Source organism: Pinus tabuliformis, chromosome Q (genome assembly GCF_031772625.1).
Source record: "Pinus tabuliformis cultivar Carrire ecotype Pingquan chromosome Q, CPIR1, whole genome shotgun sequence".
In the NCBI taxonomy this organism is placed as follows: domain Eukaryota; kingdom Viridiplantae; phylum Streptophyta; class Pinopsida; order Pinales; family Pinaceae; genus Pinus; species Pinus tabuliformis.
The window spans coordinates 480,913,227-480,928,311 of NC_142296.1; the positions used below are offsets into that span (position 1 = coordinate 480,913,227).

General features: G+C 36.9%; 1 pseudogene; it reads left to right on the forward strand.

Moving 5' to 3' along the window:
- LOC149220271 (purple acid phosphatase 22-like) overlaps positions 1 to 8,583 on the forward strand; it is a 113,670-nt pseudogene extending 105,087 nt beyond the window's left edge.
- The last annotated feature ends 6,502 nt before the right edge of the window (positions 8,584 to 15,085 follow it).

The window sequence follows — 15,085 nt, forward strand, 5'->3', positions numbered from 1 at the left end:
TAAGAAATTTGCCTTTCAGGTTCACCGCGAGATGTAGATGTACAACTCCTAAAATGCAATCTAAGATGATAAACAGTCTTTTACCTTCTTTGTGCAATGAAAATCCTAGCTACTAAGGAAAGAGAGACATTATTCTTTCACAAAGAGCAAAGAGTACACACTAAATGCACTGTCCTAAATCAAACCAATCAAACAGTCTAAATGCAAATGCACATGTATGTATTTGTTTTCGGCTTTCTTAGTATGTGGATGGTAAAAAGAAAGCTAATGCGCAAATCTGAATTACTTTTCAAGCGACAATTACTAACAAGTTTCTTTTCAAAATAAAAAATGGAGACAATCACAACACTTTACGATTCGGAAATGAATACTTGCTTTCAACACTAGAAAAACTACAAATTCAGACCAAATACAATAGCAACAGGGTAATCGACTATCAAGAGCAACCAAACTCTCTCCTATGACTGAAAACGACACTTGCGACACTTTCAAATCAAGGAACGATAGTACAATTACATTACTTTTTGCAAAGGAGAACTGAAAATGACTCAAAAAATACACAAAAACATTTACAGTTATTTTGAATAATGGAGGAGGAATATCAGCAAGGAAAGGGGTTTCAAACAGAGATATATTGATTACAAACAGAAAAACTCATGAATAGAACTGAAAAGAATGAACACAGAAACCAAAACTGAGGAACAATGCCTAGTCTGATCAGCGCACCTGTAACATAGGGAAGTTGAAATGTAGCACACCTACTACACTCGGGAAGTGCGCTGAATTTCAGATTCACAGAACAGAGCCTACGCTGGGACAGAGATGAGACTTTGCTTGGGATCCGGGTCACAGTTTGCAGTTCAGTTCAGGGGTTTTTGCCGGGCAAATGGTAATCAGTAAATCAATAATCAGGGGTGGACCTAAGGAGGTTCCAAGAGCTACCACGAGGGCAATTAGAGAGTTTGTGAATCAGTTGTTTAATTCATAAACAAATCCTGGAGATTGACTAAAGCAGCATTTATCTACTTTGCATTTGCATAGCAAATGCAGTTCAAAAGCTACCTGGCTCGACTTTAGGCTCTGTCTGTAAGTTTATAAAATAAACTACAAAGAAGATAAAAAAACAACCTAGTTGCTCCCGAGCGGAGTCGCCATTTTGTTACAGGGAAAAGTGTTTACACATAACTGCTTATCCCACTAAGGTGTGGTAGCTACCTTAGAAACAAACAAAGTAAAGCTACTTTTTTTTTTCCTTTATGAAATATAGATGAGAGAAGAACAAAGGAGACCAACCTTTGTCTTGCGCTTATCTCCTAGTTTGATTCCTCTCTTTCTTGATAGTCTTTCGCTACTTGCTCCCTTGTACGCCCAGCTTCACAAAGTACCTGTAGGATCAAAGTAGCATAACACTATACAAGAATATGGATCTATAATCATAAACAATCTAGGATCAGATGTAAATTGACCATACAAATGCATAAAACATAAATGACACAAGAGTATGGAGGAAAACTTGAATAGCTTTTATTGATAATCAAGAAAGAGCCAATGGAGTTACAACCAGTTGTTCTGACCCAGCATCATCCTCTCAGCAAGTAATCCCTTCTTCACCTCATACAAAGCTTAGATCACACAACACTATGATGTTGTCTCAAGAAACCAACAATAATTCCTTACAAGATGCAAAATTCTAGCCTCCGGATCTCTGGGATGAGGGATCCATATATAGATATCTGTGAGGGAGATGAGTCAGCTTGTGATTTGATTAGTGTCTTCCCTCTGATAGTTCTTGCTTCCACTTGGAGATTGATGATGTCTTACTCATCCTTGGTCGAATTCGGAGAGGCAAGTGTCACAAGAGAAGTTTCTAGAAGATTCCATGCCTCTCCACCTCGCAGAATGACACTGCCATTTGTCACTTCTCACCCATCGCACCCCATAGAAGGGCTTTTTTAAATTCAATGCACCCACAGAGTGTACTTAGGTGAGATGCAACGCACTTTGCCTATGGAGCAGCTGAAATGATCCTGTTTTGACCAGTTTTGAGCATTTTTTCATGGAGAACGTCTAGGAGAAGCTGTAATCAGTTGACCTTGTTCCTTTAGGGGTTAGAAAAACACTTTTAGGGACTTAGGAGCCCTTGGTTTATGGACATTTCATGCATGGGGTTGCAGTGCCCAAAAATGTCTATAACAGATATAGCACTTATCCAAGATATTTTGGTATTTCGGGCATCATTTTGTTCTATTTTCAAGAGCAAATGCATGCTCAGTAGAAGAGACCTATCGGTTTATTGTCACTACTTAGTATTTATTAAGGAAAAAATTGAAGGATAAGGCATGGTAAACATGAGCCCTCAAAATGGTAAACTCTTCATCACACAGTAAACTCTTCATCAAAGGGGGCTCAGTATTCTAGCTCTACATGTCTCCACTATTTAGACCCTGATATCTATATCTACATATATGTGTAAGTAGCATCTCAATGCATTGCACCCATGACTGTTGTCAAAGAGACCATTCAGCAATCTGACTCTCACCAACTTGCTATCAGATTTTGCAAAACTTCTTAAAAGACAAATACCTTGTTATTGAAGTTCCATCTTCCAAAACTTTAGCTATTGGAAAACCAAGCAAGAATTAATGGCTGGAAAAGGTCTCCAATTATAAGAGAGATATGCTATGCATAAGAATATATAAAAGGGCTGAAACACAAGTTGCTCACATATTAAGAAGCACCAAACAAAAACATAAACCGTAAATCCTCTTTTTCCTTCACATTAAAAATGGTATTAAGTTTGATTCCATAAAATGTTACGAGTTCAGGGCCCAAGGGCTAAAATTTCACATCAGGGGACACAAAAAAAGCACCCCTCTATTAGATAGAGGAAAGGAAATATACACCTCTACGTAGTACTTCTGTCCTTGCTTCCTTGCCAAGACTTTGCTTTGTGATACCAGAATGCAACAAAAGCATTTCAATTATAAGCCAACATTCAAAACGAGTCCACTATAAAAAATGAAATGGAGTTGGAGTTGAAGCTGAGTAAAAGGACTTAGAAAATTAAAAGGCTCAAGCAAGAGATGCTGGTGGCAATCTAATACAAAGATATTCTTATACACATAATTTTGAAAGCATGTCGTAGTTCACTGTTACTTATCAATAGATATCATTTACTAACTGATGGTACTCCTTTTCTTTTTCAGTGGCAATTAAGTTTTTGATCAATTTTGCAGCCTGATGTTGAGAGTAGCATCCGTTTTTGGACATGTCATCGATCAGGCGTCCCCGGAGCATAGCTTCACCACAAGATACAGAGTATTTGCATCTTCATGAATAACATTCAGTGTGACAACATTAGGATGACCAATTTGTCCCATCCCAATTCTCAGTCCATTTTTTTAAAAAGAAAATCAGTCTTTACTCTGCAGGTTCGAAAATAACTGGGATGGATGTTCATGTCCTCACCATGTTGAACTGAAAGATAAAGAACAAAAGTAACAAAATTGAGAATCTGTTCTTGAGTAAAAAATTGAACTGGAACAACATTCCAAAGAGGACCATGAGAATCGCAGATACAAAAGTGAGGATGTCGACTACCCTAACCATTTAGGAACCGCCTAATTTACACCTGAATGTAATTTTAGATACGAAGGGGTATGGCCTGTACTAAGCAGATTTAGACCAGTTTAGGTAGGGGCTACATCAGCAGGCACCGAGGATGCATATTCAATAGATGGAAGGAAGGCTATGTTGTACCTCCATTCATCTATCGAAGTGTGGAGACGGCCAAGGACAAACTCATCAAGATGCATGAAAATCTACTTCAAGGATGAGGTTTTCACACATGGGTTCCATAAACAACAAAATTTAAAAGACACAGAAACGCAGAAGAATGGAAAACTTACTTTGCATCTTCTAGGATGTACACCCATCGTATAGAACAGTCGACCTGTAAAAATGATTTATTAGTACTCGACCGAGTTAAAGATTGGCACTTCATTGAAATATCCATGCAGAACCCCTGATACCCAATGTTCCCAAAAATTTGTTAACAAATGGGAATTATCCCATCATTTTTCGGTATATTAGGCCAGCGACATTGGCATACCAGAATATCATGTTGGCCAGAACATGTGGTGACGAGACCCTGTAATACATCTGGCAAAGTGCATGTATAAACTTAACGCATGTGGCCGAGAGACCCTGCAATGCATCCGAAATCTAATATCGGGCAGAGTGCATGGTGATAATTGTTACAGTTAACTAGTTATTAAAGGAAATATATTAATTTAATTAAATATGAATTAAAATATAAAAGCCGGCCCATGCTACAACCACGTATATTAAAGGAAATATATTAATTTAATTAAATATGAATTAAAATGTAAAAGTTGGCCCATGTTACAACCACGTATCTATCAGTGATGAGCACCAACATGCATACATATCACTATTTTACACAGTGATACCTATTGATGGCAACTGGATCACGTTCACGCTGTAGAACCCGGGGGTGTAGGCTAGCTAAAATGCAAGCATGCTCGAGCTAGATAAGAAATAAGGGAGGGGCCGGTTGAAGAAGGTAGGCGCTGGGCATCAGCGATTTGCTACTGTGCTGGGCATCTGTTTGCTAAAAAAATTTGAGATCCCTCAAGTAATTTGCTCTCAATTACAAAAAGGCTGGAAACTAGATGCAGGGCAGAAGATCCCTCAATTAATTTGCATGCGTATTGGGAAATTGCACTTATAGAAGGATGGAAACCAGATGCAGGGCAGAAGAGCTAGCCAAGCTAGGTCGAAGAGCAGTAGAGAAATGAGGTGGAATATAAGGCAGGTTACATGGCAGGTATAACACTTACAGGTTAGCAGGTGTTCTGCGAAATCTGAGCTCGACTAATAACCTGGCCATTTTGATAGGATAGATAACACTTATTAAAATCTGTTGCATGTATTACACTTGCCCTCAACATTGAGGTTTGAAGTCTCACCTTGTTCATTTTATCTCACCGCAGAGGGGGAGCTTGAGTTAAAGACACTTCCACTTTGCATGCACTGGGGACAGGAGCCTAATTCTGAGAGATCGCTTGTCGAGTCCAGGGAAGTATTTTTCACTTTACTAATATGTTATGGCCGAAATAGTTTGCCACCAAGTCGAGCTGTTGTTGATATTTTCAAATACAAGAAACAATAGAGTCATTATTGGGAAATTTGAACACGGATTTCTCTTTCAAATACTAAGCTAGTCCTACGCCGAGCAGGCTCCGAAATCCGCTGGGTAAGACCATAAGAACAACCAACCTGCACCAGATGCATTACACCAGATCAAACCGACAGAGGAAACTCCATCATGATTCCAAAGATGCAACCACTGAATTCAACCCGTGAGTCTCTGTTTCACAGCAATTTCGATTTCAACACATATGTGAGTCTCTGTTCCACAACAATTTCAAGAATCATAGTGTCTAATATTCTTTTCTCTACATGGATATGATACACTGTTTTTCTTGTTTGTGCATATGCCATCACTCTTGTAGATATTGTAGCAAATTGTACTCTGATCAGCTGAAATCAGATAGCTTAAATGTATGTGACTGGTGCCTAGACTTAGAAGAAAAGGAAAAAAATAAGAGACAGAAAAGAAATGTTGAATTGGAAGAAATGGATAGTAGGAATACCAAGGACATAGCTACCAATGAAGAAAGCGCCATGAAGGAAGTTGCATCGATAGCCTCTGAGAAACTCAGGAACGCTAATGCTAAGCCCACGCATAATCCATTAAATGTCTTCATCCATTCAATGGACACCTTATGGACACCTCCTTACATGCAAACATAAGAGATGGCACTTGGAAGTTGTGGCAGGCAGGAGTGGCAGGCGTAGAAACTGGAAGGTGTACCCTGGCGTACAAGCAGGGCTGATAGTTCCTTAATGGAGCCTCTGTTACTCTATTATACCATGAAGCCCATGGAAATCTAAAATAACGGAGCTAACATTTAGTGCCGTCGAACTAATGCCAACATTAGATTAGTTGGTATTTTTACCAGTTTGAAAATATCATGCAAACACAAATATAACTTATGCTTTAGCTTCGGGATTAGCTTCGGTCCTTGGGAAAAGTCCAAATAACATGATTTATCAATATGTCTCTACAAACTTTGTTTATAGTTGATAGGGCTGCAAACTTCATTTATAGTTGATAAGTGAGGAGTAAAAGCAGCAGTAATAATGCTAAAGTGCTCATTTTCGATTACTATAGTCCATGCCTGGACAACAGGGACTAATAAGAATCGTAATGAAAGAGTAATTATATTTTTTATTTTTCTATTTTGGGTCAGTGGGCGTTGAGATTGGTTGGGTAGGTCATAAATTGGTGTGGTATTTTATAATCAATGCTGACATTGTATTAACTTTTATGGTAATATAGTCATAAATCTAGTTCGAGAGTCTTTCAAGAACATCAAACGTGTGTAATAAAAAATCCATGTCCAAACTCCAAAAGTTGACCATGTATTGTTGCCGAGTGTTGATGAAATTGCTGAAATTGCCATTGCTATCGGGAATGTGGCTACCTAGTTTACAGGTATTACACATACGGAGTTGTCATGGCTTAAAAGAGTTGGACATTGGAAATGGTGATTTTCCAATGTTAAAGGAATGGTCTTTAGAGCACTTACAGAGCATCATATCGTCAAATGGTGTGTGGAAGGAAAAGGCAATATCAAAACTTGAAAATGTAACCATACGTAATTGCCCATTGTTAAGGAGAATATCAAAGATGATGATAAAGCTATTCAAATCCAATAAAATGGATTGGGATCGTCACATTGCTTGAAAGATGAGGGAAACATTGCCCATTGTTAAGGAGAATATCAAAGACGATGATAAAGCTATTCAAATCCAATAAAATGGATTGGGATCGTCACGTTGCTTGAAAGATGAGGGAAACATTGATAATGATGAGGATGAAAGTATTGTACTTGAATTTCAGCACGAAGAAGATAAAGAGTATTATCAGTGAATTAACCGTTTATTTTATACTTTGCTAATTTCAACTTAAAAGGCTTTTTATATGTCTCTCGTTAATAGAATATGAGCTTCAGCGCATTCAAATTTTAATATTCAGCGTATGCCATGTTCGTTGAAATTTCCAATCTATGAATATTTTTTTCAAATACTATATTATGAATTAAATTATGATGACAATTCCTTGCGTGAGCCGGTGTGATAATGAGCAGGTGTGATAATGATAGAGGGAAAAACTGTGTACAACAAACTAAAGAAAAATTTCACATCCACCACGTTGTTGGCTCGCTTCTTATACTTTCAAATCTGTTAGATACATGTGTTAATACAAATAATTTCTTTAAAAAATACACATGTTTATTAGTGTGATACAAACATGAAATAAAATAGAAATACAAAGTTATCACTTTATAAACTTTATGGTTGTTTGTTTATTGTTTGGTATAGATGTTATTTTATAATATTGAGTTGAAAAGTGTACTTGTTGTCTTAATAGTTGAAATAGAATTTTCTATAAAATAAGAAATTGTAACTACAAAATGTTGCTAGAATCTGTAGACATGAGTTGATGTGAGTAAGATGTTTAAACCTTATATTTCTCAAAAATATTTTAACATGTTATTTAAATAAATTATTTGAAGATCTATATTAATCAATTTATATGAATATCAATTTCATATATAGCAAAAATGGAGGCATTAAATTTGCAATTGAAACTACAAACTTAGTTGTGCAAACTTAATGGCAATGTCACTGCTAAGATAGCAATAATATAGGTTATTGGAGAAACATTTTTTTGGGATGACACAAATTAAAAGAACAAAAAGAGAGGATACAAAATTTCATGAATCAATAACAAGTAATAATACAATGGTCCAAAGAGAATAAATAATACCATTATTTTATAGTTTTCACATATTACATGACTGAAATAAGGATAAGAAGCAACAAGTAGCCAAATTAACAACATTATATAACAAATAATGAGGGAGTTTATTAATGTTCCCCTTACTACTAAAGCCTTTCTATTAAGTTTTCCTCGGAAAATTAGGCCAATTTTTAATCAACAAAAATTATTATCCATTGCCTTGTGAATTAAGGTGATATGATATTGCTTTGTTATGAAATGTTTAATTTAAAACATTTACTTATAACAGTTCTAGAATCTTAATGAAGAGAATTTTCATAAATCCTTTCAAGTGAAGTGTTCTTCATTACCTTCACTTTGAACATATCCTAGTTGGAATCTCCCTAAAACATAACATATGATAAAAAGAAACAAAATTTCTAATGTTTCTTATGCCATTGCCTTACAACGTTTCTTTTGCAACATGTGGTGAAAATGCTAGTTAAATATTTTTGTGAAATGAGAACATTTACTTGGATCCGAAATCTCCTTTGTCATTATTTCGTGAAGCAAGTTTTAGACACAGTGAATTTGTGATAGACAATGCAATACATGAACATTGGGCATTGCACCGTAACCAGGATGACCAGCTAGTTATTGTTGATGAGGTTTGGATTAATAGGCTCGCTAGTGTTTTTAACCATTGTTGAGTAGCAGATATTTGGTGTAATCTTCTTAAAAGAAGGCAACAGAAAATGAGAGGAAAGTTGATCTCGAAAGTACAACATTTAAGACGGGATAAACGTTTTGGAAATTTTGTGAAGGAATCTATTTATATCTATGTATGAATAGCTCATTTTATAGAAGACTTGTAATAAGGAATCACTTATCCATTTTCCTTTTTGGGGTTAACCCCAAGGGTTTTTTTTACCTTGTTCTTGCTATCCTCATGTGAAAATATGTAATAAAATAGGTAATAAATGTGTCCTTTTTTCTTAAATGTAACCAGAGCAATTTAATTATGGGATGTTTTTGGTTGCTGCTTTTTTTTGCAAAGTGCATGGGCACAATACACATGCATGAGGGGTCGAATTGTTGGAATATCTAATTCCTACTTGTTTCTAGTTGTGATTCTTAATAAGTAAAGGAATCTGTTCCTAGTAGTTAGGATATATTTCCTACATTGGTGTGTGGTTGAGATATTCTCTCAACCAATAGATTGTGTATGCATGCATATATGTAATTGCATTTTATTAAGGAGATAAAGACAATATCAAATTTTATCATGGTATCAGAGATTTTCTTTTCAACATCCCTGGCTGGCACGACTCTCACGTTGGCTTCACTGCACCAATTAAAAAATAAAAATAAATCGATGAATGCATCTGTTGCTAAGGAAACAAACTAGTGGCTGCGTTCTTCGTTCAAGGAGGAGAGCAACTTTGTGTTTGATTTGAAGGGAGAAGCATGGTTATTTGTGCATAGTTGGACAATCTCCATCTCTCTTATGGAGGAGATCCAATCCCTTAAAGATAAAATATCTCACCAAGACCATGAATTTTATCCACTGCATAGTTACCTGGACGACTTGAAATTGTTGATTAAGACAAATGAAAACTAGAATTCCACAAGTACAACATCTAGCTACCACATTACTAAATTGTAGTTTGATCTCTACAAGACTCCGGTAGAAGTTCTCTCTCCTTATCTATGATGATCTCTTATTGTAAATGTGTTTTTCTACTTGGCCAATTTTGTAATGTCTATGTATGTTAGTGTTTTGTAGCAATTACTTTTTAGTTTAGTCTTCTTGTTTCTCTTGTTAGTCTCTCCTAGGAGGATCCTCTGCAAGAAGAAATATTGTACCATATTTCCCGTGTATTGGTTGCATTTGGGAATAAGGTTTTAATAGAAACTTCACTCTTTTATGTTAAAAAATTAATTATAATAATAAAAAAAACAACAAAATTCACATTAATATTGAAAACATCTTAATAATAATATGTTTCCACTATAGTTTTTAATGGTCTCCAATTTGTGTGAACCTACAATACTTTTCAGTTTCAAAACCTATTGCCAAGTGTTAACTATGGAGGCCTAAAGTGGATGGCTAAGGTTAACCATAACTATAAAAAACCACCATTGCAATGGTAATTATAATCAAATCATGATCAACAATAGACAAACCATAGTCAAAATATGGTCAACCATAGTCAAACCGTATTCAAACCATGGTCAGTTATAGTCAATCATATTCAACTGTGGTTGAACATAGTCAAACCATGATCAAATGTTGGCCAATCATAGTTAAACCATGTTCAACCATAGTCAATCATGATCAACCATAGTCAAACCATGGTTAACCATATTCATATGATCATTAACCATAGTCATTCATAGTAATCGATGTTTAAACATAGTGAACATGGACAACTATAGTCAAAGTGCTCATGGTGGGACCGTGGGATGTGAAACCTTAAGTACTTGCACTTACAATATGCAATTGTATTTAAAAGCTTGTTAATATAACTCTAAAATCCTAAGCCTTATCAAATCATTTCCAATGTGACCTTGTGCTCAAAATCGAAGGCTTAAGTTACAATTCAAAAGTTCATTGACGAAAATTAGACATAGGGTTTTGTGATTTTCAATGTTGGTATTCGTTGTCGCTCTGGTGAGGCTATGGGGGCAGAACTTCATCCTTGTGCCTATACTTTGTTCTCTGGTTTCAAGCATGCAAAATAGATTTTGGCTTCAGCCCTCCGGTGGCTACATTGCTCCCTGCAACCTTTAACCTCGCATTGGGTAATTGTTTTACTTCTACCGTCACTTTGACCTTACTGCTTTCGAGCTGTTATTCAATTTCATGTATCTGCTGGTTAATGTATTTTCTTGGGTTGGTGTTCTGATAGGTTCTTGGTCCCTTCTCCAGGAAACTCAGCCTCTACATGACTGGTAATTTTTCTGTTTGATTTTTTCTTTCAATCCTTTTTCATTTTCCTCTAACCCTTCTGCTCCTTTTGTTTGGGTCAATTTAGTGTGTTCTAAATTTCTAATTAAAATGTCAATCCGGGATTCGTAAACTGATGAAGTAAGGTGTACTATATGTACAAGACAACCATTTTCTTAGTCTTTTGTCGTTTTTGAGTTTTTTTAGTTTGTTTTTGGGTTTATCTTCTATGGATTCCCTAGTGTGTGATGGCGAGATTGAAAGTTAAGTATGGATGGTAATGGTGATTTCTACAGTGATTTTCCAAACTTAAAAGTTTCAAAAAGAAAGCTCCAAACTGACTGTAATGAAATCAATTCTCAAAAGGAAGTAAATGTAACAAAACAGTGAACTAGTGACAATGGCCCAGTATCCTTACTGCTGTATGAAAAAGAAAGTAAAAACTAAACTTAAAGCAACTCAAAAATTGAAAGCAAAGCAACTAAATCACACTAATTCAACCCCCGTTCTGACACTTCACCTTTCAACTCAATCTGTCTATAGGAAGTAATCATAAACAAGTTGAGTAATATGATATCTAAATTGCAGGAAATTAAATTGCATAAAAGGAAACTAAGATTTAACTACTCATTCATATTTCAACTCTTGAAAATGACATAAATAATTCAATCTCTAACTTGCAGGAAAGAAAACTAAATCATACCACAATAAGTAATATTCTGATTCCTTACTAATAGAGTCACTTGACTATAGAAAGGAAATCATAAACAGATGAGTAATATGATGTCTAAGTAGCAGAAAAGTAAATAAGCAAAATGAAATTTGAAAAATGACAGTGCTGGAATTGAACTCAGGAAATGAAAATCAGCAGAAAGGACAAGATGATCTCATGTCAGTAGTTATCAAAAAAAAAATGTAAATCTGCTCGGGCTACCTACAACAAAACCTGTAAAAGAAGCACTAATCAGCTAACAGTTATAAAGGAAAACATAAAGGAAACATGGAGGGAATGAACATCAGAACAGCACAATATATATACAAACAATGATTTAAAAACAGTAAATGAAAGCAAGTAAGAAACTATACAAAGCTTTGGTGTATAGGGGCCCTCTGCAACCTCGGCCAGTCAATCACTTAGTCACAAATCAGATTTAGGAAAGTTGTCTTCTCATGTATTTAAAGTGTAGTAATAAAAGGAAGTGAAACACAGTACAGTGGGCTGATGACAATAGTCAAAATTACATTTCAAAAGCTAACTATTCAGCATATCTCAACGCGTTATTTATAAGTAAAGGTGCTGCAACTAATTCCTAGATTTTATGTTGCCAAGAGACACGTAAATCTCCTTGACCCGAGATCTAGCGTGATGTTCATCATGACAGTTGAATCCATGGAGTGGTGGCTGCTTGATTCAGTGCACAGGCTGCTCTCCAGGTGTGCCAGTACCTCCGAAAACTAAGGATCGTGCCACACAAACCTTCATGTGGGCAAAACAAAGCCGTGCCACCGCAAAACTCCTCGTTTGGCCCTTCCTTTGACCATCGTTGACCACGACCGTTTACGAGTGATTTGGTTGATCTAAGGGGACACACTCCATGTACACGTCACTTGCAGCTTACCCATGTGGTCGATTTCTCCATTGGACACATGTAGCATAGCCTTTAACAAAATGGCTGCGGAAACTTTGGCTAGCTGCGGAAAGTGACAAGTTTTCGCAGCTGCTTGAACAAAAATCTCAATCAAACAACAGTCATAAACATAGTTAGGAAACCATTTCATAAGCTATTTTTAGACTAATATGCAACGATTTGACAGCTTGGTGGATGAAGTAAATGGAAAAAGAAGGCTGAAAGGGTATATAAGGAAGTGCAGGTTTGGGACTTAACATACCCCCACTGTGAAGGTGTTGCATGTCCTCATGCAACCAAAATTTAGTCACTCCTCTCTAATCCATATGTTCTGATGCTTCTGCTAGGACATCTAGCCCTCTTTTCTTCTTCTTTGGTGCTACCACCATTCTTGGTTTCCTTATTAGACACCTGAACTTGAGATTGATCAATGCTCTGCTTAACTCTTTGCACTTTTTCTTCAGTTTCTTGTTTTTCTTTTGCCATAGTCCTAAATGAAGCATAGTGTTATCATGAATAATTTTATCTACTTTGCTCTGCTCTTTGAGTGATTCATTTTCCTGCTTGATATGCATGGTTAGGACCTCTAATTCAAATACCTCCTGTTTTAAGGACTGAACTTGTGCATCTAGTGGCAGAGTGGTACTTGGACCTGCAGCTGATTTTTCTAATGATTCCAAGTAGTCATATACTTCCTGTTGATTGGGGTCTACTTCAGGTGTCTTTCTTGGACTGAGTTCAAAATCTGGTGGAGGAGGAGGACTGCTCTCTAGCTCTGGCCGAGAAGGGATTTCATCATGTGGAGGACTGATTTCAATGCTTGGCTGAGGACAAGGTGGACTACGTCCAACTAGATTTTTCTTAGGTGTCTCTCCACCCAAGTCAATGAAGTGGGGTCGTTTTATTTGTGTTTTACTCCCTTTTCCTCTTAACATTGTGCTTCTCCTTAAGTATTGTGGACTAGTACTCTTTTCTTGTATACTCTGTTTTCCTTTTGCCTTTTTCTTTGCTATAGCAACAGTCTGAAGATGTACTAATCTTTCTGATAGTGGTTGACAATACTCCTCTATGGATTGCTCAGGTGATTGGTAGACTTCTTGGATGGTCCTTTTGCCTTTTTCTTTCTTCTGTTTCTTGTCTTTAGTTCTGTCTTCTTCTTCTTTTTGACCAATTTCTTGAGTTTCTATAGTAGGGGTGTCTTGGACTGTGGTGCTCTTTTCTCTTCTCCTACTTTTTCTTGGTTTCTTTGGTGTGCTACTTTCAGAGGCCTCAGATGGCTCTTGGAAGTAGTTTCTTATCAAGAATTGTTCCCATGTATCTTTGTTTTTCTTTAGTTGGTCTTCAATAAGAATTTTTATAAGTCCATGATGGTATAGATGAGGGTCTATATTGCCTATGTGTTTTTGGACTGTAATGCTCATCTTCTTCAAACTCAAGAGTAAGAAATAAGACAAATTAAGAGTCTGATTCTCTAAGAAATTCATCAACAGTCTAGCATGGTACATGTACATCGAACCAAAGCGTCCTTCACAACTGACAAATTTTTGGATAACTAACAGCAGACTAGCCCATTCTTCCTTCAATGCATGAATAGGAATTCCTTTAGTAAACACAGTGGTGTCCATACCTGGGTTTCTTAGCATAATTCTCCATGCATATTCATCCACGCTTTTATTTTTGAACTATCTCTCACCTTCCTGAGGTAAGCCTGTGGCAGCTGTTACTGTTGTTTCGGTCACCGTGAGCTTCAAATCTCCAATCTCCACTTTTTGACCATCGAATGACTGTTGGATAGGTAAATCCCCTCTGCGGACAGAGGTGATCCCACTAGCCTAAAACAGAACTAGCCACAATCAATTCACGCTGCTACGCAAGTTCCTAGTTGTACATCGAAGGTGAATTAAGAAGACCAACCTGGAGTCCAACGCTAATGTTGAAGTAGAGTTGAGATTCCCGCTCCCTTGCTCCAGCAGGTCACAATCCTTGCGATCCTCGCGAACGGACACCTGCACATGCAAAGGAAGAAACAGATACAAGCATAAAATCCACCAAAGTACAACTATATTTCAGTCGGAAAGGAAATAAATCAAACATCATTATAGTAGATAATGAGATTGGAACCATAACAGCAGTCGTTCATTAATGAATAATAGACGGGAAAAGTTACAACCAAGGTTCTGACGTTGAACCTCTCCTCTGGCTGGGCGAGCAGCTATGTGTGTCTTGCAATATACCTCCTCTCCGGCAGCATAACCTCTCTATGCTTCACTATCACTCACGACAAGCATAATCACAACTAGCATTACTCAAAAACTAGCTTGTCTAATGCATGAGGACAGACATTTATAGATGGAGAAGGGAGGAAGATTCAATGAACCAGGACACCCATTGTGGATTGGCATTATCTCTGAAAGGATAGATGTCAAGGATAGATGATGACTCTCGACCTCTATCCGATGGATTTTACCCTCAAAAGACTTCGTGATCTGAAGGGAAAAAACATATGGGCGCGCGTTTGTCAAAAATCATTACCAAACTGGGTTGGCGCAGGTGTTGTTCTGTGACAGAGCGCCAATGGTCGCACCCCCTTTTGAGGATCTCAGTGATTGGCGCAGGTAGGACACTGTGGACCTG